This window comes from Excalfactoria chinensis, chromosome 1 (genome assembly GCF_039878825.1).
Source record: "Excalfactoria chinensis isolate bCotChi1 chromosome 1, bCotChi1.hap2, whole genome shotgun sequence".
Taxonomy (NCBI): domain Eukaryota; kingdom Metazoa; phylum Chordata; class Aves; order Galliformes; family Phasianidae; genus Excalfactoria; species Excalfactoria chinensis.
The window spans coordinates 98,681,494-98,703,909 of NC_092825.1; the positions used below are offsets into that span (position 1 = coordinate 98,681,494).

At 43.4% G+C, this 22,416-nt stretch overlaps 1 protein-coding gene across 1 annotated transcript in view; it reads left to right on the forward strand.

The window, feature by feature from the left end:
- Positions 1–15,322: 15,322 nt before the first annotated feature.
- Positions 15,323–22,416, forward strand: part of BACH1 (BTB domain and CNC homolog 1) — a 28,263-nt gene continuing 21,169 nt past the window's right edge. Inside the window, exon 1 of the mRNA XM_072361503.1 lies at positions 15,323–15,497. The gene's annotated coding sequence lies outside the window, so the exon portion shown is untranslated. The remainder of the gene's footprint in view (positions 15,498–22,416) is intronic.

A 22,416-nucleotide genomic window follows, 5' to 3' on the forward strand; every position in this document is an offset into this window, starting at 1 on the left:
TGCTCTCCTCAAATGCGTATTTCAGACTGGTACACCTGACTACAGATGTTTTTGTTTGTGATTTCGTCTTCTGGTTTGCTACCCATGCTATTGATATCCTTCTTTTGGTCACTGTGAATTGTGAAGGAGGAAGATGTAGCATTCGAATACAAATGGGTCTATGAAGGAGGGAGATTCTGTCTTTAAACCTGGTTAGAACCCATTGCTACATTTCTGATTTGTTTTAGCATCACTGATCACTATTAATCAAAACCAAATCTTTTCCTTCTACCCTTCCCTCCCCTTCCCCTTCGTTCCCCTCCTCCTTTCTTCTTCCTTCTTTTCTCTCTATCCAGGAGTATTTAAGCATAGGCTTAGAAAAGATAAGTGATTTAAAGTAGAGTGCCTTTATAATACAGATAGGCAGTGAGCTCAGACTTACCATGATATGTACAGCTGAACAAACAGAATGACTATTTCAGTATGATTTTAAGCATCGGAGCTTTTTGTCTGATGACACACTTTCCTATTTCAAGAGTAAGGATTACTTAATCTCTGTCTGAAATGAGCGGAGGATTTATGAAACACATCATATTCAGATAGTCTCAGCCTTACTGAAGCATTATGGAGGGCTCATTTAAAAACAATAAATGAGATCCTGTTTAATTAGCCATACGATTATAAATGCCATTTTGGTTGCAGGAGTCAATACCAACCAGAGGATGAGATTAGAAGAAGAGGACTAGTCCTCAGTGGGCTTAGATTACTCGCAATGTAATTTAAGTCAACTACTGAAAACTGATTAATGTTTGAGTGATGATCATACAGTAGTTTCTCACGGCTTCACTGTCAGGAACTGGACCTCAGGACTTTTTGAATGTTAGATCTCTTGAAATAAATCAAAATTGTTACAACACAGCAAGCCGGACTTCAGCTTGGAAAATTTAGGTCATATGAAGATCTCTTCTGACATCTGAGAGGGCCTTGGACAACACAGAAGGTGCTGTGGTTCAAAAAAGATGTGAGCAAATCAGATGGTTACTTATGTGGGGCTGCTGCTGTTCTGAGACCACAGTCAATAGCATTTATCCAATGGTAAGTATCTCCTACAGTGGTCTTTTACTTTTCCACAGACTGTATGGGGATCTTGGGGTTCGGTCCCCCACCAGCTGGGGTCTCAACAGGGTTCTTACTTACTGCGTCTTTTGTATGTATGAAAGAGCCATTCATTCACTGAAAACTTGGCTCTCAGCGCTTAACACTTCTGGGAATACTGCTGAGAATGAAACTCTTGGTACTCTGAGTCATGCTATGTGGATGTAAAAAGTACCTAAAACTCAGATTCCGAGTAGCCTTAGCACTTAATTTTTTTGTCTTCATTTGAAAACCCCCCCTCAGACATATAAATAAGCTGTTCTGACAGCACCACAGAAGCAGGTATGGCATGGGTAAGAGCTGAACAAACATGAAAGAGGGCTTGAAATCCTTCTGGTATGTCTCTGCAGCTGTAGTTATTGCTCTCTTGAATTTAGAGGTCTGACATAAAGCCCTATTGTGTGCCATGCACATTGCAGCCATTTTGTGTGACTCCTTCCTTATTGAGCCACCTCCAGGTTTTGTAGGGGAAAGTGGAGCCGAAGAAGCTGCTCTACTCCTTGCGAGTGGCAGGAAGAAGAGAGGTCTTCAGAGAACAGAAAGAGAAAGCATTGGTTACCAGCGCTCTACAGGCTCCTGCAGCTCCATTAGAGCACTCAGCAATAAAGAGGAGATATGAGATGGCAGAAACTGTGCTGTTAAAAAATACATATATATTTTTAAACATAGTACTGTGGTGCTGCAATGAAGACACGTGGGAGATAAATGGACAGTTGTCTGTATCACCCTCAAGCTGCCGGAGCTCAAGAAGCATCTGGACAATGCTCTCAGATATAGGGTTTGAATTCTGAGTGGTGCTGTGTGGAGCCAGGAGCTGGACTCCTTGTCTTTTGTGTGTCCCTTCCAACACAAGGTGTTCTATGATTCTATCAGCTGGCTGAGACAGTTGCTGGTATGGATAACTGTATTCAAGAGCTTGAGCTCTCTATGGGTTCAACATGAAGCATATTTGGAGTGGAACAAGATTACTTAGAACTTCTGTTGTCTGTGAAAGCAAACTAAAAAGTAAGAGAGGTGCTGCCTCTGCAATGTTTCTGATGTGGAACAAATGGAAATCCTGGAGATGGGCAGCAGATGGGTGGTATTGGTCACTGCTTTTTTAACGTGCTGAAGGAAGAAATTACTTGGTGATTTGAGCTAAGAAATACAGGAAGTATACCCTATGAACTTTACTTGCCTGCACTCTTTGACCCAAAGATGGTTTTGATGAAAGTATGAAAATAGACTTTTTATTCTATCTCATTGGAGTAATAGAGATCAGGAAAAAAGATATTCACTGTAAACTTTGTGACAGTTTACATAGGTCTCCATGGGGCTTCCTAGCAACACCCTCCAGGACTGTTTCCTTGTGGAACCTCATGGGCAGAAATGAGGGCAGTGATGTCTATCACCTCAGTGTAGCCCTGCAGGCCCAACAGCCTGGAACAGGCCTGCAGTCTCATCTCCATTGCTGTGGTCATCCCGTGAATCCAACTCCAGCTTCAGCTTCCTGTATAATTAGTTCATAAAAACCTGCCTGCTGTTTATCCATGCATCAGTAGTACGAGGAAGCAATCCATTTGGATACAGCAGATATGTGAAATAGCAGTGCTGGTTATGAGCAGCCTTGTGGCTGAGCTTCTCCATTACCTGTACGCTCTGCTAGAAACCTGTTTCTTGTTCCCTTCAGTCAACAGAGCCATTTCACTGCGGTATTTTTTTTGTTAGAGCTGCCCCAACCTGCTGTCAGATGCCTTTTGTACAAGAGTTTCTCCTTCTCTGTAGAAGTTAATTTGATGCCCACGCCAAAACTGCTAGAAATAGTGGAATTTATTAGTAGCAACAAAGTAGCTGCCTCAATTCATTAACAGGCAGTTACCTTTCTTGATAGGCAGCTTTTCCCCTAATTGTAGTTTTTTAATATATGCACCCTATAATACTTGCACAGCTTTAGAATCACTGAATCATTAAGGTTAGAAAAGTGTGCCTCTGGTGGCGCAGTGGTATAAGGTGCTGCTTGCAACACCAGAGTCCCGGGGTTCGAATCCCCCCTGTGGCGCAAGTGGCAGAAATGCTGCTCTGCTACACAGAGGGCTCGAATCCTGGGAGTTGGACTCGATGATCTCTAAGGTCCCTTCCAACTCGCACGATACTGTGATACTGCGATACTGTGATACTGTGATACTGTGAAAAGACCACTAGGATCATCTGGTCCAACCATCAACCCACCCCCACCATGCCCGCTATGTCCCTCAGTAACACATTCTACCTTTAAAATGGACTCAGACAGAACCTCCTAACTTGAACCCCTTCAAACCCAGAGGAGCCAGACAACCTCAAACTCAGCTATGGTGTTATCAAACCAATAAATCAAATACATCTTAGCTCTGTTTATTTAGCTCATTTGGCCACATGTCCTGCATTGCTGTTTGAAACCCTGAAAGCATCTGAACAAGCTCGGTTTAATCCAAGTTAATTTTCACACGGCTAATGGCCTATTGCCTGTTTTAATAACCCGCTGGTTATACACTTAAAACAACATGCATGGATTGAAATAAAACCCTTGTGATTTGTTCAAGGGAGTAGCTGTTTGAGCAGCACAAAAAGGCTGATGCCTCGAGAACTATGGGAAAGAGGATTTCCTGGAAACCGATGATGGCACGCTTTTGTTATTCATGACTCTGCCAAAACCATTCCAGAAGAACAGTGTGTTTAAAATACATTAGCTGGATGATGTGTGATGCTTCCTTCCTCTCCTTTTTCTCCAGTTCATATTTGACATCTTCTAGCTCTCCAGAAGGAGCATGGAAGAGCAAAACCTGCAAAGAGAATGTGATCCTTTCGTTTACAGGATGGTGCTTTGCTTGCCACAGAGCCACAGCACTCAGTATGAGTCTTAATGTAAGTGTCTGAGGTACAGTGTACAAGTGTCTGAGGTACAGAATGCCACCACGAATAGGATGAGACATTTCATTTAGACGCTGTTCTAATTTTAATACTGAAAATAGCAAGATACAACTTGGGAAGGAGCTTCTAAGGTAGGTTTCTCTGTTCTTAGAAGCACCAGAGGCGTGAAGACTTGGCAGGAGCTGAATTTGAACAACTGCAGCACTTGCGATAACTTCAAGCTTTATTTCAAAACCAGAAAGTACCTAGAAAATACAACAGACTCTTGGGTCAGCAGGTTTTTTTTGTGCTGCATCATTTCCACTGCAATTGGCAAATAACGAAAAAACAAGCAAGCTGCTCACGTCCGGACAGAAACAAAGCTTCTGTGGCACTGTGCAAGGGAGAACTTTTAGAACAAAGCTTATGGAGCAGCATTCATTCGAGGAGCTCCTAGCAGTGTAGAAGTGGTTATCTGACGGTATCTCTTGCTTTATGCAACAGCAAGCACTGCTATCAGTGACAGGCAACTTTGTATTAATAGAAACATGTGAAGCTTACTCATCGTGCCCTTACCAATACAACTGCCAGCAACATAAAGGCACTTACACATTTCTCGTTGGTAGAAAGACAGCCACTAATACCAATAAACACAATTATGACACATGACCTCTCTCAGGCAAAGCAGTAAGACAAAATGGCTGCAGTATCAAACTGTATTTTATTTATATATTGTTTTCTATTTTAGCTGAACTTTGACAGGTTTAGAAGCCTTATTTAAAGATCTGCAGTGTGGGGGGGAAAAGATGAAGTTACTCAAAGACAGTAAAATGGGTCGTTACTGGTTATTGATGAGCATTTGTCCCACCAAGCAGTGCTAGAATAACACAAATGACAATGATGGAGAAAAAAAGAAAACCTGATATTTTACAGGATTGCATTTAATAGACTCATATTTCTTGACATGTAACTCAACAGTGTAAATGTCCAATAGATTTTTAAAGGCTTGATCACACAGATCTCAGCTGGATGACTTATCTGCCTGATGACACATGTTAAATGTCTTACCAGAGGAGGGACTCTATGTATACTATATTCCATCTCTCTCTTTGCAGTATTTAGCACACAGCCCTAGAGCTGGGTAATCTTGCATAAACAGTCTCCTGTACTACAAACTCCGGTCCCAAAGCCTGTGTTCTTACCTGGAGTTGCACTGCTTCTGCCATCCTGATTGCTGCTCTTCCATTTATTACTTTGTTCCAGAAGCATTTTAAAAACATCCCCGGACCATTCGTTCATTTCTCCCTATTTAACTCCTGCATGTCTACAGGCAACTTCTGCACCTACTTTTGAAGTTGATAGCAAGTATTTGCTTTGTGTTCATTTCTACTTTGCCTGTTTTTCTACGTGTTTTTCTTACTTAGACAATGACGTCCAGATTTCTTCCCCTCACACTCTGTGCAGTTTCTGCTCTGTTTCACTGCTAGAAAGGAATGTGCAGTAAGTATATCATAACTCACAGCGCCATGTAGTAATAATCCCTGTACGACACCATCACTAACTGCCTCATTCAGCACATTCTCCCCATTTTCTGAGAGTTTAGATGAAATGTGACAGGTGGTATCATTTCTTTTCCCAAGGTAGTGATTCATAAGCATCCAGCTGGAACCTTAGGGTTTGTTCTGCCTTAGAGGGAACTAGCATGAGGTAACTGCAACTATTTCTGCTTTGGAACATCATCACAGGGTGTAAGGCATTCACATTTTCTTCAGCAAGAACTTGCTCTCACGTGGTAGGAATGCCTGTGAACAAGCGCTCAGAACTGCAGACTCATATCTTATCAGCACCAAACACTGCCATGTTCTGCTGGGGCTGCGCACGGAGATTTAAACAACTTGACTGTGACTTGCATAACTCCACACAAACACCAGAATCCCAAATTTCCCAAGTGGCTCCTGTGTGGGGGGAGGTGAGAAGCAGGCAGCGTGCTGGTTCAACCCACCCTGGAGCGCACAGCTCCTATAAGCAATGTACACCCCTCTGTCCAAATGTTTTCTGAGAGGTAGAGCGCTCAGTGTGGAAGCAAACTGTATTTTTCAGGGGACTGAAGCCCCTGCGTGAGCTCTGCAGGCAGGAGATAGGGGTTCGTTTCAGGGAAGATGCAAAATATGCATCAGAACCTATCACCAACATACAGGCTGCTTATTACTCAAGCCTAAGATACATCTGTACAGTCTGGATTTTGAACAAATAGCTCAAGGCATAAAGAAATATACCGGAACTATGATCCAATACGTCTAAATAAGTATTCAGTGACTTTTTGGGGATGTTTTTGTAGAGCCTCTTGAAATCCTCTCAGGCAAGATAAGCTCTGCATGGGACAGTGTCCAAGGCCTGGCAAAAATCCAAGATCTACGCTGACATTAACTGTAACATTTACACATTTTGTCTGACAAAAAGCATGCCTCAAAAGTTGTAGTTGTTAGAATGTAGCAGAAAAGGCATCAGAGGTATTTGCTGAATAGATAAGTCAGCTTAGTCACTGACTCGGCAGCTGGGCCTTCTTCAGTCCTTCTTCAGTAGTTCATCCCAGTCATGGACAAACTCAGAGGAGTCTCATCAATGTATACAAATAACTGAGGGGTGGGTGCAGAGAGAATGAGGTCTGCCTATTTTCAGTGGTGCCAGCACCAGGTCAAGGGGCAATGGGCACAAACTGAAGTGCAGAAGGTTCCCTCTGAAGCACTCTGGTGCTGTGTGAGTGCCAGAGCACTGGAAAAGGCTGCTCATACAGGCTATGGGTTCTGGTTCTTGGGGATGTCCAAAAGCCACCCAGACATGGCCCTGGGCACGTGTTCCTGCTCTGGGTGGCCCTGCTGGAGCAGAGGTTCGGCCAGATGGACCCAGAGGACCAGCCAGCCTCAGCTTCTCTGTGATTCTTCAAGAGAAAAGAGGATAAGAAACTGAAGTAAATTCCATTACAAAGTGCTTTCCAGAAAATCCTACTTTGCCCTGTGAGAAATACAGCTGCAAAATGTTTCTGGAAAAAGCTGTCAGTTGTGGATCATTAACTGTCCATAGAAGGGAAAAGAAAAGCAGGAATAGGAAACTATCAAGAAGATCCTAGGCAATATACTCAAAAGATTAACAAAAGACAACTAAGTTATCAGGAAATGACACTACGTAATCTGTAATGTCATTCCTATCACCAGATCTAGGTTTGCAAGTACACTTTCCAATTGTAAACGTGCCTTTTTTTAACAACTTTCATCCTCCAACAAGAGACAACCACCACTGCTTTCTACATCACCTCATGTTTTACTTTTGAGAAGGGACTCCATCCCAGACAGACCCAGTACATGCAGGTACATATTTTTTTTGACACGTTGGTGGTTGTAACTCCTGTGTCTTCTCTGCACTGTTGGGTTACCTTTTGCTGCACGTAGCAATTCAGGGCTCTCTGTGACTTTCACAGAACTAAGCTGGAAACAAAATTAAAAGCAGAGTTAAAACTGGCCTCATTTTCCTTTCGGTATGAGTTGTGCACTTGAACCGTGACTCACCAGGGCTCGCAGTCACACCCAAGGGAACCATGCACGGAGTGGCCAATTGCCTGAGCACAGGAGGAAATCCAGATCGATGGCTGATGGGTCTGGGCGGGCTGCCCCCTCCCACTGGATCACCACATTGACGTACAGACTTGCAGTCGCTCCACCTTCTCAGATGAGACTCCAACCTGGTAATCAGTACCAGAAACCAAACGGCTTCTGTTGTGGGGCGTTTAATTTGCAGTTCTAAACAGAAGCAGGCATTGAATCATTTTTATTTTATTTTTTCCCCTCTGTTATGACAAAACATGGGAAAACATACAGAAAAATAATCTTTTTTTTTTTTTTTTTTTTTTTTTAATTAATTTCAGAAAGATTCAATAACAGTAGTGGCTTTGAACAGTCAACCTCTTCTTGGCAGGTAATCCTATAGGTAATCCATAGGTAATCCTATGATCAATATAGAAGCGGTAGGTTACAGCAACAATGCCATGTTGTGAAATTAAAACCTAGCCAAGTAGTTGAATGTATGATGTTCTTTCCTAATTTTGGTAGGCTTTCCAGTCTTAACCGAGTCTTCAGATACATCACTCACTTTTGCAATCCTCCTGCGTAACAAAAGCAAACTGGGTGATCATAATGAAGAACTTATTTAAGCAAAAGGGTGACTTACTTAGTTGCTTTATAAAAGGGCAATGTTATACAGCACTGCAAAGGATCGTGCACTTTCAAGTCTTTTTTGCCCCTGTCAGATACTCCAAAAGCAAAATGTAATGTTATCATTCGCTGTTCTGCTACTGACATATTTATGGTAGCCGAAGTGAAAGTCCTTCACAAGGTTTCCATCAAATCATTTTAAAACGAATCCTTCTTCAGGCATTAGAGTCGAAAGGCACATATGCTCAGATACATTGGAATGACAATTCGTTTCCACATTTTCTTCAGAGTCCTTGAAATGTTTCTGGCTAATTCCAGAAAACCTACCCTTCTGAATCACTTAACCAGTGTTTTTGTTGTTCATCCGTCTGTCTTGGTTGCGTCTGACCTCTGTAACGATTGTAATAGAAAAAACATTCCGCTTTTCTTTCCTTTCTTCACTATGACTCAACATCCTTCTCCTCTCAGGGGTATGACTACAGTTCTTAGGGAATCGGTCCAAAGTTTTAATGTTTCAAGTACTGTGGAGATCTTTTGAATCTGCATGTGTTTGAGAGAGAAGCTGTTTCTTTCCTGCCTTCCAGAGTCTCACCCACAAATACTTTTGTCTATTTAAGACCACTCAGTGTATCTCCTTCTGTGGGTATAGCAAATGTTTTTTAGGCTTTATTCTAGGGGAGAGACTTTGCGTTTTACTGGAAGAGCAACAAACCCAGTACTACAGATATCCCTGATAACATAGTGCTAAGAGCAGACTGTGAATTCAGAGCAGCTTTGAGCAAGAGCTACAACAGTGTCCCAAGACAGACACACACGGGAGAATGAGCTACCAGCTCTCAGCCCCTCTAAACCAAGGAACCATTCAAGTTGCTAACTGAGACTATCAATAGACTATAACGTGTTAAGGAAAACAGATGGGCTTTTCTTTCTCTAGCACCACTTGAGGGCATTTTTTGAGGTGGCGTCTCTCTTATCCAGCATGAGGTCATAGGAGAAGGGAATACCAAAAAGATGTGGTGTGTTATGTGTATAGTTTGTGAAGGGGAACCCCCATATGAGGTGTTTCACCTGGTCTCCCTACATCTTCCCAAATACTCAGCGCTCCCACAAATCTGACTGCAGATCCGCATCTGGCTGAAAACACTTTCTGCAGGTTTCAAACTTCGTGGTTTCCTGCTGCACTGAACTAATTCATTTCAAATCCACACAGCTGCTATGCCACAGCATTACTTGAGACTGAAAACACTCATCAGGCTCTGGACAACATATACTGCCTTTCCCACAAATACCAGTTTCCTCCCTTCAAAAGAGCCAATGTGTGATAATGTGCGGCCTGGGCAGTCTGGCTGAAGTCATCCCACCTCACCTCCTGAACATTTCTGGTCTTTCCTCAGTTACCTCAGACCAACCATTTCTGTCAGACAAAATTAAAACCACTAACAGTTGTTCTCTGAGTTTCCGAGAAAGCAAATCTAGTTTGTCATGAATAAATCAGTTGTTGTCCTCTTTCAAGCTAAACACGTGGATGGGTCTCCTTTAGCAGTTTTCAGAGGCCGGGCTCCTCATTCACCTCCCTCAGACCATCTCAGCAGTCCTCTGATGCTCCCCAATACACACACACAAACACATAACATATCAACAGGGAATTTAAAAGTATTTCCTTGTGAGTAACAGCACGCTTTCCCAGAATGAACAAAAGAATTTTATAAGCAAGAAACCATGAAAAATAAGCATGTGTGCTTTTAAGAATTAGAACAGTACCTCCCCCCCCCACACACAGCAAAAGACAGTAGGGAAAGAAATCAGCGTGGCTGCTTACGTACTGGTGAGAAAATGTAGGAAGACTTCAAAGGCTTTTTAGAAGAATTTATTTAATGATTTTAAAAATAGTTTTAAAGTATGAGGCAGATATACAGCTTATACATGTTGACACAGCCCGGGGGTTTTCTTGACTTAAATACATTACATGTGACTTAGCTAGTTGATAGCTAGATTTTCATATAGGAAATGTAATCTAAGTGTAGATTAAAAAATAGCTTTTGCGTTTGCAAGCTGACAGGAGGGAGTGGTTGGGGCTGCAGTTAGAAGAATGCAAACGCCGTGGTGTTCTGCGTGGCTGCTGCAGAAGCCATACTGGATGCAGATGTGTGCCTCAGCCTCCAGCCATTGCACCAATCTCCTGCAGGTCCCCCTGGGGGACACTGGCACTGACACTGTGGTGGGTCCAGGCCAGCCCCAGATGTAAACTGTTCCCTCGCCACCTGCCACCACGCATGCCTGCCGTGCACATGTGCAGCACAGCTGCTGCATGCATGCATGGGAAATAAGTGGCTGGAGATGCTGGAATGCTGTGCATGCATCCATTTGTTTCAGTGTTTACGGCACTGCAGTGAGCACTTCCAGGAAAGCATTGGAGGTATTCCATGTGCAGTACAGTGCATTCAGTCCATGCATGGAGAAGTAGTGTGTCTGGGACAAGCTCATTGCACCTGATTTACTACGGTGGTCTGTTTGCTCATTTGGCTCATGACTAGAAATGCTGGGTTCACTGTATATGCCTCATTGCTTCATCACAGCGTAGGTGTGGGGACAGAGACAGAAACCCTCTTTTGACACCAAGTGTCATATTTAGCCAGAAAGAACTGGACACAAAAGGCAGGAGATGAGCCCTTAGCATTTGCATTTCTCAGTGACTTTTGCCAATGCCTTTAGCATATTCTGATCCCAGCATCCAGCAGAAGTGTGGATCAAGGAGCAGACTGAAGTAACCTGTAGTCCTCTGAGGGTTATCCATCAAACCTAACCCAGTTATCTCTGTTCTCAACACATAGTGAGGCAGGCAAAACTCCAAAAGGAGTTTCATCACCCCACTCTCAGACATCTACCATAGGAAGGGAAAAATTACCCCTTGGAGATGCCTATCTGGTTTCATGAACTGAACAGGAACGTAAATATATTTCTTACAGTAGACAGCTGATGGATAAAGATAGGTGGGATGAGTCTCACCTTTTTGCATTGGGGTGTGTTGCAATTAAACTGGAGAACCTATTAGCCAAGATTCAGCGCTATGAAAGTAGCTTCAGCTACTGAAGGCAACTGCAGAAAAAGTCGAACACATATTAAAGACAGAATCACAGAATCATAGTATGGCTTGGAATGGAAGGCACCTCAAGGATCATCAGGGTCCAATCCCCCTGACGCATGCAGCTCTGCCGACCTCCATATCCAACACTAGACAAGGCTGCCCAGGGCCCCATGAATGTTACTGTTTTAGCCTCTGCCTGTTTGACCCAAAACCTGACTCTGCAAATTACATCACTTTCGTCTATCTGGGCCATTACCCTACAAAGACAAAGCAGAGCTTAGTGAAAACTAGCCACAAAGTAGCAAGAGCTGAGACTGGTGCGCTCAATGTGTCTGATGCAATAAATGACACATGCAAAAAGACAGTGACAGTTACGCTTCTTCATGTCTTAAACGTATCAGAAAAAGGGACGTCATCCTTCATTTTCTTTTAACTACATCCTTTTATTATTATTTCTTCTCATACTAATCTTGCGAGCATTTGTAATTTCAGTGTATACAGTGTTTAATCTTTAAAATATTCATTATTAATCTGCAGGAAGATACACTTCCTTATTTTGTCGGCTTACTTCCCAGATCTCCTTTTTTTTTGCTGGTTTTACTTCTCCTTTTTAGGAAAAAAAAAAAAAAAAAAAAGGATTTTTTTATTTATTTTTTTTTCATTTTTCCAGTTGTGTCTAATTTCAGTAAGGAAAGTATTTATTCAGTTCTTCTGTCTGGCTGTGAGTGAGAAACAAGCTGTTACACCATCGTTTCTTTTGCTATTGTGTGGGAACTCAGCATTGCGTCATCCTTAGCACTGGGAACAAGAGATGAAGATCCCTCCTTGGTGGGTGCGGTCCAAGGTTCGGTAGCCAATTTTCAAGCCAGAGTTCCAGACGGTTCTTTAAAGCTGCTTGGTTGGTGTCTGAGCACTTGGGGACTGGGAGTTATCAAGGTGTGTAAGGGTGTGAGAACTACAAGTCATAGAAAGCATTAAGAACAAGGAGAAAAACTTAGATTCAGAAAGCGTTATTGTTTAAAATGTAAGAACTCGTAGTACTCACATCTCAAGCGTCAAGATACTATTTGGATATAATGATAAATAGCTTGTTCTGAAAGATTTTGCCAATAAATTGCTTATGCTGTTCTATAATGAAAGTCTGGCCATTAGTGTGGATGTTCATACAGGAACATATTTCTGTTTGCTGCCGGCCTTTCAGAGAAAGCACTGCTTGATTAAATCTCACGTACAGACAATACAGTAGATTGTTTGTTCGTGTTGCTTTTGTTTGTTCGGCATGGTTATCAGTTACAAATGGCGACTATTACTTGGCCCACATTAAACACTCTTAAAGAATCCAGGAACAAGTAAAAGTAAAATGAAAGGTGTGTCGCTTTGGAGTGTGGTTAAAGTTTATGTACCTACAGCAGGCATAGCAAAAAGACAAACTGACTTCCACCTGGTGCAAATCTAGACAAGGTGTTAATACGTATCTCAAAGGCTGTCCATCAAGGAAAAGGCAGCTTTTATTTCACAGGCTTTCACACCTGCGTGCAGAGCTTACAAAGTAAATACTGCAGTTCTTCAGGGGTTGGAGCAATCGGGAACCCCTGAATAATGAACCTGGAACTGCTATTCCAACTGTAGTTGCAGATCTACTTTTGCAGTGCTTCAGGCTGTCGTTTTTATTTTGGTGGTGAGGAAGATTTCTTCTACAGAACTGATGAAAAACAAACCCTAACAAAATAAACCTTTCAAAGCAGAAGCTAAAAGACTTGGAGAAAGTATACAAGGAAACACAAGACCTGCCTGTGAAATGTAACCACTCCCCACCTAAAAAAAACAACCAAACGAACAAAAAAGTGCCATTGAGAACCCACTCTTAAGCTAACAATAAAAACAATAAATCAATAAAGAGCAAGGACTTCCTGTCTGTTATCAGTTTTAATCTGGTATAATGACCATTGAAGAAAGACACTGAAAAATTCCTTTCTAGGTTGTAGTGGAAACTAAACTGGTGTTCAAGTTCTCCTCAGTTCACGAGGTGGGGGCTGGAACCAGCTCACATGTCTGTGTGATTTCTAGCTAGCTAGTTTACCATTGGAAATAAAGAAGAAATAAAGAAGACTTTGATTATCATTATCACTCTCATGGCAGCTCTTCAGAAATTGGGTATAAATATGTGTAGGAGCAAAGTAATATCTGAAAGAACTTTGCCCCAAAATTCTCAGGAAGGCTAAAACTAAGTATAGAGCATCCATTGAAAAAGGAGCTTATGGAAGTTACAGGGCATGTAAACACAGGGCAGGACAGACAGTGTGTTTCATAATTTCTTTTATTTTTTGTTTCCACAGAATCATAGAATATCTCAAGTTGTAGGGACCTGTAAGGATCACTGAGTCCAACTCCTGGCTTCACATAGGACCACCCAAAAATCAGATCCTATGTTTGAGATTGTTGTCCAGATGCTTCTAAATCTGTGTAAGTAAGCTCAGTGCCATGACCCAGTGGTCATGGGAAGCCCGTTCCAGATCCCAAACACTCTCTGATGAAGAATCTTTCCCTAACGCCCAATCTGACCCACCTCCCCTGATGCAGCTTTGTACTATTCCCTCAGGTTATATCACTTGTCAACTCAGAGAGATCAGTGCCCATTTATTTATCTTTTTAATTTAATTTCAATGATGTACAAAGCTAATTCTACAATTCCCATGTAAACAAAATTGTCACACTTTGTTAACATTTTGTAATAATGACATTCCTATTGCTATTACTGACAATGCACCTTTCAGCCTTCCCATCATTAAAGTTTTATCTGGGACGTGCAGTTTCCAGAAGGAGGCTGCCTTAATTGGGTTCCATGTGCAGACAGATGGAGTTTATCTCCATCTCTCCCATATGACCAACAGATTTTTTTGTTTTCCTTTTAGTACACAATAGAGCTGAGTTCTTTCCATTTGTCCTTCGTTGGGCTTTGCTTTTTTTTTCCCAGGATGATACTGGGGAGAACAAGCTGCCCTCAGGCCAATTTTTAGCACTGAGAGTAGTAGCAGGTAGGTCTTTTTGAGTTGCTCTGGAGATTGAGGCAAACATCTACAGGAGATCCTGAAAACCCTCCAGTTCTGGACAGCATCTCCTAAGACACCTCTGAAGTTATCTTAGACTCAACTTTCACTTGTAGATGGCACAATGCAAAAACACTCACTGGGACCCAAAAGCTGCATTCATGTTGTGATGGGGCTCTCATTCTGCCTTTCAACAGGGCCGCTACCTTGATGGCAGCTCCACGCTACTCTCCCTTGCCTGTTGCTAGCTGAAGGCCACCTCCTTACATCTTGCTCACCCATGCACTCCACTCCCCCTACTATCCTGCTCAGAGCAGCTGTGCAGTCCCCATTCTTCAAGATGTTTAAGAATAAATTTAGATTGGATGCTAGTAATCCTTTCCTCAGAGGACAGTGAGGCGCTGGCACAGCTGCACATAGAAGCTGTGGTGCCCCATCCCTGGAGGTGCTCAAGGCCAAATTGGATGGGGCCCTGGACAGCCTGAGCTGGTGGGGGGCAGCCTTGCCCACGGCATAGGAGTGGAGCAGGGTGGGCTTTGAGGTCCCATCCAGCCCAAACCATTCTGTGACTTGATGACCTTGGAGATCTTCTCCCACCAAAACAACGTTATGGTCCTATACTATGGCCCTACCTGTCCTGCAGTGTGGCAGAATGCTGACGGCTCAGGTAGGGCACGCAGTGCTGCATGCTGCTTCCAGCGGACTCGGCCCTATCGGCGTCAAGCAGCTCTTTGAGCCCACAAAGCACACGCTCAGTGAGTAACTTTTACCAGGAAAGCCTCCCCGCGGCCGGCACCTCAGCGGAACGCCAGCCTAACGTTTCCCTCTGGAACGGCATCACCGCTCACGTCACTCCCCGAGCGGGCGGGTCCCCGCGGCGCACGCGCCCTGCGTGCCTCTGTGGGCGTCTGCGCGGCGGCGGGGAGCGCGGCGGCCAATGGGCGGGCGGGGTGTGTGCGTGTGCGGCGGGGGGGGGCGGCAATGTTGTCGGGAGTCACCTGACCGCGGTCGCCGCAGTCGGGCCGCAGCCGCTGGGACGGGAGCAGCCGAGCAGGACAGAAAGGGAGCGGAGAAAGGAAACGGAGAGAGGCGGCGGCGGTGCTGCCCACCGGCCGCCCGCCGGGACCGCGGCTGAGGGGTGGCGGCAGCAGAAGTGTTGAGGTGAGCTGAAGGGCGCGCTCTCTGTTGGGCTAGCCGTAACCCTCCCCCCCTTCCTCCCCCTCCTTCTCCCTCGGCTCCCCCTCCCCCGGCTGGGCGCTGCGAGAGCGGCGGGTCCGAGCACCGCGCCTTCGTGTGTCCCCCCTCTGCTGGGCTCGGCGGCGCTGCGATCCACCGCCGCTCTATGGGGCGAGGGGGGGGTTGAGCTCAGCTCGGACCGTCAGCGAGGAGGCGGCGATCCCGTCGGGCTCGTTGCGCGCTGTGAAATGTTTGGCGCTCTTCGGGAAGTGTAGCAATTAGAAAAGAATTGTCGTCTGCTTCTCTTGTCTTGTTGTGGTTGCGTTTTCCTTTCCCACTGCGCTCGCGGGGACCTCAAGTTCATTATTAGCCGGGGCCACGTAGTGCTGTGCGTCCTTTAAACTCTAATGCTGTGCCGTGCCGAGAAGAAAACACTCTGGGATATCCGTATCAAACGCGATGAGACCGGATTAAATAGTCAGGGCGTTGTTAACTTAGTTCTGTGGTTTGAATTTAACGTTTAAAAGCGACTCAAAGTGGTGCAATTCCTCTTGTGTGCCCTGGCGCATGGGAGCAAACCCGTGTGTACCTGAGCAAGGGGGGGAGGCCCGACCGTGGTGGATTTGTGGAGAGAAAACAGTTGTTGGAAACAGTGTCTGCATGGTGTGAGTCTCAGAAAGGCTGCCTTGAGGACCCTCCCGTTGAAACAGTGTTTGGATTCCTTCAGTTGTTCTTCTGGGGTGTATTTTCCATTTCATTTAAATACAGAAGAAACACACTTCTGTAGTCTGTATCCGTCCCGTGAAGGGAATGAAAGTGCAGTAAGTGGGATGCTGGGGAAGTCTGTATCACTCGCACACCCTCAATTATAACCTGAATGCCAAAGTGGACAGTTAGATCTGCTTTATTTTTTAATGTTTTTGTATTCAGAAGTGTCAGAGACAAAGGTTTTAGTGTGGTCAGGGTATTTTGAACGGTCATTTATGTCAATGTAAGAACTGCCGTGCTCTTCACCTGGTGACTTTGATCAAGTGTCGCTATTGCTTGGCACGGACCGCATGTATCTTAAGAAATAAAAACAGAGACGTCTTTGTATTGAGTTGTAATACGAGTCCCAAACCAAATATCTCTCTCCAGTGCTTTAGACTCGGTAGTCCTTGTTCTGTCACCTTAACGTTTGATCAAGTAAGAAAAGGTGTTAAGGCAACTTCCTCATTGGTTTCCTTTTCATTGTAAACCTGGCTTTCTCCCAGTGCTGAGCAAACCAGAACAAGGTGTTGGTGCAGTAGGGCCGCTCGAAGGATTCACCTCTCTGAATGCTGGTGTTATTGTTGTCACTTAGAATTCTCTTGCTGAATGTTTTGTGGGGGAGGTTCTAGGGACTGAAAAGACCTTTGTGGCATTTATAGCACAAGTCTTGTTTATATGCAGTCCTTAGTTAAACAGTAGTAACGTGTTGGTTGATGCAAACGTGGGTGGGAACAAAACATTAGTGGTTGTTTCAGCAGCTATTTTTTGCTCGCTTCAGTGGCGTGAATTCAGCTGGGTATGACCAAATTGGGGATAATGCATGAGGACCCCTGCAGCTTTCCCTGCCTCTGGTTCAGAAGTTAACTATGTAGGGGTAGAGAAAGGCTTACTTTGCTGAAACAGATCATAGCCTGTATCATAGAAGAAACTAAATCTCCAGCAGCAAGCTGTATTTTTCAGTTAAGGCAGTTCTTGTGGCGGAGAGGTTTGGTTCTTCAGTAGTACAAGGGAAACCTTTGTGTTTTGTGTAAGTGCTCGTTAGCAGGTCAGAGTAATGCTCAACTGACATCTGTTTGTGAGTGACTTTAATTGTCAAGACAGTGTCTGCACGTGTTTGGATTCCAGTCTTGGTCTTTTAGCTAATACTTTAATAGGAAAGTAAATAACACTTGCTATTCCTGCTACCATTTGAAGTCTGGCGTTCTTTCATCTCTTCTCCTTGTGTAAATTTGACTGAAATTAGCATTATTTGTATAGGAGTTCATATGCTGTTTTCATGGAAGTGTTTCTTAACTTTTGCTTCGGTTTCATATGCTGTGAAGAAAAGCTGTGGAAGCAAATGAGAGGAGTTAAAAAGCTAATGCCACTGATAACAGCATGAAGATCATTTTCCAAAAGTATTGTCTTTGACTTGCTGCTGTTTGATCCTCCGTTCTTTTCAGTCATTTCTTGCATCCTTCACAGGTTCTAGAAATGGTTAGTTACCATTGGTTACAAGTATCTTTAATGTACATCGTTGGGAATGGATTCTGAGGTCAATGACATGACAAGAGTGGTTTGTTTAACTGTTGCAAGGAGTAGGATATGCGGATAGAAACGTGAAGGTGTTTGTTCTTTAAGTAAAGGAAAGAGCTGTCAGTAGGTGCCAGCTGTGCGTGCTTTGTTAGTCAGTTTTATCCTGATCATATATTTTACTCTGACTTGGAAAGAGAGCCCCATGCCATTACTAAGGCTGTGCATAGCTGCCTTCCCAGAGTAATAGTTGAAGAGTGGAGCTGAAGGATTGCAAAGGTGGGGTTTTGCTGCAGAGGAGCCTCTGATATCCTTTCAATCCTGCGCATTTTTAGCACAGAAACCGCATACCCATGAGGTGATAATTTTCATGTTAGATAGAAAAAATTTAGCTGAGTATCATGTAATGTAAAGCTGCAGGTAGAAGTACCTTTTATATATATATATTTTTTTCCCTGGCTGGAATGTGATTATTGCTTTATGACATTGTAGGGAAACTATCCCAACCTTTATGGGGAGAAATCAATGTTTATACAGTATCAGTCTTCTACGTATTTCATCAGAATCCCAGCTGCTGGAGTCTTGTGTCTGCTAGGAAGCCTAATTCTTTGTCCTTCTCTCCCTATTCTGAGTTCCAGGTGTTTAAAAACAACTGAATCTTTAGGCTTAAAAGCTGGAGAATAAATCATGACTCTGAGACATGACACTGGCCTGACTTCCCGTGATTCCTTTCAATTCTCGCTTGTGACTTGTCAAGAGTCCAAATGCTTTGGTAAGAGTGATGTTGCAGAAATACAGCCTAATCATTTTTTAATTTATTATTTTTTTTTAAAGCTCACTTATGTAATTAAGCGGCATCATCCCGCTGTGTAGTTTGAATGGTTTAATTATGAACTTGTTAATCATCTAAAGATGAGATGCGCTTTCTTTATAGGAGAAAGCGTTGTTTTAATGAGCAAAAGCTTAGCTGTTGTAATCAATAGGTTTCTTAATTGCCGTGTTCAGGTATTACTGAGCTGATGCTGGGAAGGCGGTAAACATGAACTCTAAAATGCTTGTTCATCCCTTGTCAGCATAACATGAATCAGCAGCTATTAGCTGCTCCAGGCATTCATCTGTAACGTAACTTCATTTCCTTAAAAGGCAAGGTAGCTGGGGGCAAGCACACGGGTAGGAAGCTTTAGAAAACGGCTTTTGCACTGTATTTTGAATGAACCGTCTTTTATCCAAACAGTCTTGCTTTAGTAGTAGGGAATGGTAGTTGTCTCTTCGTGCATCACATCTGTGAGTGGTAGTATTTTATTTTTTTAATAGAATAAAATAAATGTAAATGTTCGCTGTAGGGGAACTGAGGGAGATAAGTGAGCTGCTTAAAGTTACTACATCAGCATAGGAGTCAGGAGTAACACTCAGACTTTGCTTTTCAAGATGTTTTCTTTCCTGGTATGCAATATCTTTTCTTTTTATCCCCTAGCTGTTACAGAATTTAAGGTATTCTAAGAATACAGGTAAGTTAGAAGCATGCTGGTTGCTGAGCAGATGTTTATTGTCTACTGCGTGATGAATTTACCTGCTAGTGTAATGGTGGTGATGATCACAGCAGGAATTGCATCTGGGTGCTCAAGTTCAGCCAGCTGTGATAGTGCTGACAGTAAGGGTGCCCTGCCTGAGCTCTGCTGAGGAGGAGCTGCACTCACTTCTTGTATCCTCAGGAGCTTTACCTGCATGCTACTGAAAGTTCGTGTCGTTATTGCAGAGGACTTGATATCCAGCGTGTTATTAGTGAACAGCTACAGTCTAAGTAAAGAATAAGGAACAGGCTTTTGTTTACTGGTTAGTGAATTGAGTAACACTTGGATTGGACAATCAATAGGAAATGTGGTTCAAGGTCTTGAGAAGGAAAAACAAAACCCAAACCCATACCTGTACACACATCAATGGTAGAGCAGTGTAACTGATATCCAAGTCTAGAAATAAAAGGTAGTTGTTTTTTTTGTTTGTTTGTTTGTTTTTAATTTAGGAACCTCTGAAATGTAATTACTGAAAGATGGAAAAAATAAGAGACTTGTTCTTTAAAGAAAAGTAATGACTTGATAGGATGTAACTTATGTAGCTGATTTATTTAGTTATTTTTGCTGAGCTTCTGCTGGTACTACTCCTATCTTTGCTGAACATAAGACGGAAGAACCACGCATCAGTTTGAGCTGCTTTATTACCCCAGTTGCTATTAAGTGTATTACAGTTGATGGTTGCAAAGTACAGTCTTGTGTTTTGTTCGACAGTGAGTCTTTCACAGATGATCCACCAGACTTGGATGCTCTCTAGACTTCCTCAAATCCAGATCGCTCTGGATTCCCATTCGTGTCGGTGGAAATTAGATATGGGATTTTCTGTGTCTTTAGATTTCTCAGCACAGACCATCCGAGTAGGAAAAGGCACAACTGCTGTTGATTTCCAAAGATTTGTGTGCACTGATTTAGTATTTATAAAAACATCAAAAACACTTGAACCCAGAATAGTCAAAAACTGTTTTGGCAAACGTGCTCAGGATTCAAGGTGTATCCTACTGTCATTTCTGCTTCTATTTACATGAGTTTGCACTCTTCTGCCTCTATCTCTGTTCTAAGTGCTGTTTTAGTATTTTTTTGGGCCTCTTCCCTTAAAGAGCCTGAGAGCCTATGGAGCTCACTTCTATGACTCATTCAGTTTTTCTAGTTGTGAATTTTCTTCTAATGCTGCCAACTTCAGTTTGCCTCACATTCAAAACATTTGCTTTCGCTGTAAAGCATAGATAGCCCTTTGTGTGCTGAAATGTCTCACCTTTCTCATTCTGGAGTTTGTGGCGTTTGAATACAAACTGAAGAATGCTGGATTTATTTACCAGGGTAATAGCTGTCATGTTGTTGTTGTAAGTTACTCTGTAGTGAAGTTCCTGGCATCTGTTGCAGACAGGCGGAGACTTCCAGCTGTTATTTTTGTCTTCTCTGTTCAGAAAGAATGATGCAAGTATACAGTAAAACAGAAAAACAATGAGATAACATCAGTTCTCTACATTTATAGCTAAGTCAACAAAAAGCTTGGTTTTAAACTATACAGCATCTGAGGGGTTTTCCTACATGTGTATAAAATACAAGGTACTCTGCTGAAACCTTCATTTAAAGTTTAAAAAAACTGTTATTAAAAGCAGCTATTTAATATTACGTTTGTTTTTTCTGTCAAATTAGTTGATCTTTATCAAAGAATCATCAAGATTGGGAAAAGACCTCAGTCCAACCATCAGCCCACCCCCACCATGCCCACGTCCCTCAGTGCCACATCCACACGTCTCTTGGACATCTACAGGAATGATGACTCCACCACCTCCCTGGGCAGCCTGTGCCTGTCTTTCAGAGAAATACTTCCTAATATCCAACCTAAACCACCCTTGGCACAACTTGAGGCCATCACCTCTGGTTCTGTCGCTGTTATCTGGGAGAACAGGCTGACGCCCACCTCACCATAACCTCCATTCAGGTGATTGTAGAGAATGATGAGGTCTCCTCTGAGCCTCCTCTTCTCTAGATTAAGTTTCTTTAGCTGTTTCTTATAAGACCTTTACTCCAGACCCTCTAACAGCTTTGTTGCCCTTCTTCCCTTCTTTGAACTCAAGGCCAGTGCTTCTATGTTTGTTTGTGGATTTTTTTTTTTAATTTTTATTTTTATTTATTATTTTTTTGTGGTAAGGGGGCCCAAAACTGCACACGATATTTGAGGTACAGCACAGGGGGATGATGGGATGATATCCTCCCCTCGGCTGCACTGTTTTTGATACAAGCCAGGATGCTGCTGGCTTTCTTGGTCACTGGGGCACGCTGCTGGCTCACATTCAGCTGGCTATTGACTAATACACCCACACTGTTCATGCAGCTTGCCAGCCACTCTACCCCAAGCCTGTGACATCTCATGGGGTCGTGACCAAAGTGCAAAACCTGTCCTGTTAAACCTCACATGTTTGGCCTCAGCCTATCCAAATCCCTCTGTAGAACCTTCCTACCTTAAAGCAGGTAATTCTCTATATTTGACACTTTTTACTTAGTCACCTTGGGGGGTAGCAAGGCCCTACAGAGGGATCTGGATAGCTGGGCAGAAGCCAATGGGATGAGGTTCAAAAAAAACAAGTGCTGGGTCCTGCACTTTGGCCACAACAACCCCAGGCAGCACTACAGGCTTGGGGAAGACTGGCTGGAAGACTGCGTAGAGGAAATGGACCCTGGGGGTATTGATTGATGCTCAACTGAACATGAGTCAGCTGTGTGCCCAGGTAGCCAAGAAGGCCAATGGCATCCTGGCTTGCATCAGAAACAGTGCCAGCAGGAACAGGGAAGGGATTGTCCCCCTGTACTCAACTCTGGTGAGGCTGTGCCTTGAGTACTGTGTCCAGTTTTGGATCTCTCACTGCAAGAAAGACATCAAAGGCCCTGGAACATGTTCAAAGAAGGGCAGTAAAGCTGATGAGGGTTCTGGAGCACAGGCCACATGAGGAGCGACTGAAGGAGCTGGAATTGTCCAGTCTGAAGAAGAGGAGACTTAGGGGAGACCTTACAGCTCTTTATAACTACCAGAAGGGCGGTTGTAGTGAGCTGGGGTCTGCCTCTTCTCTCAT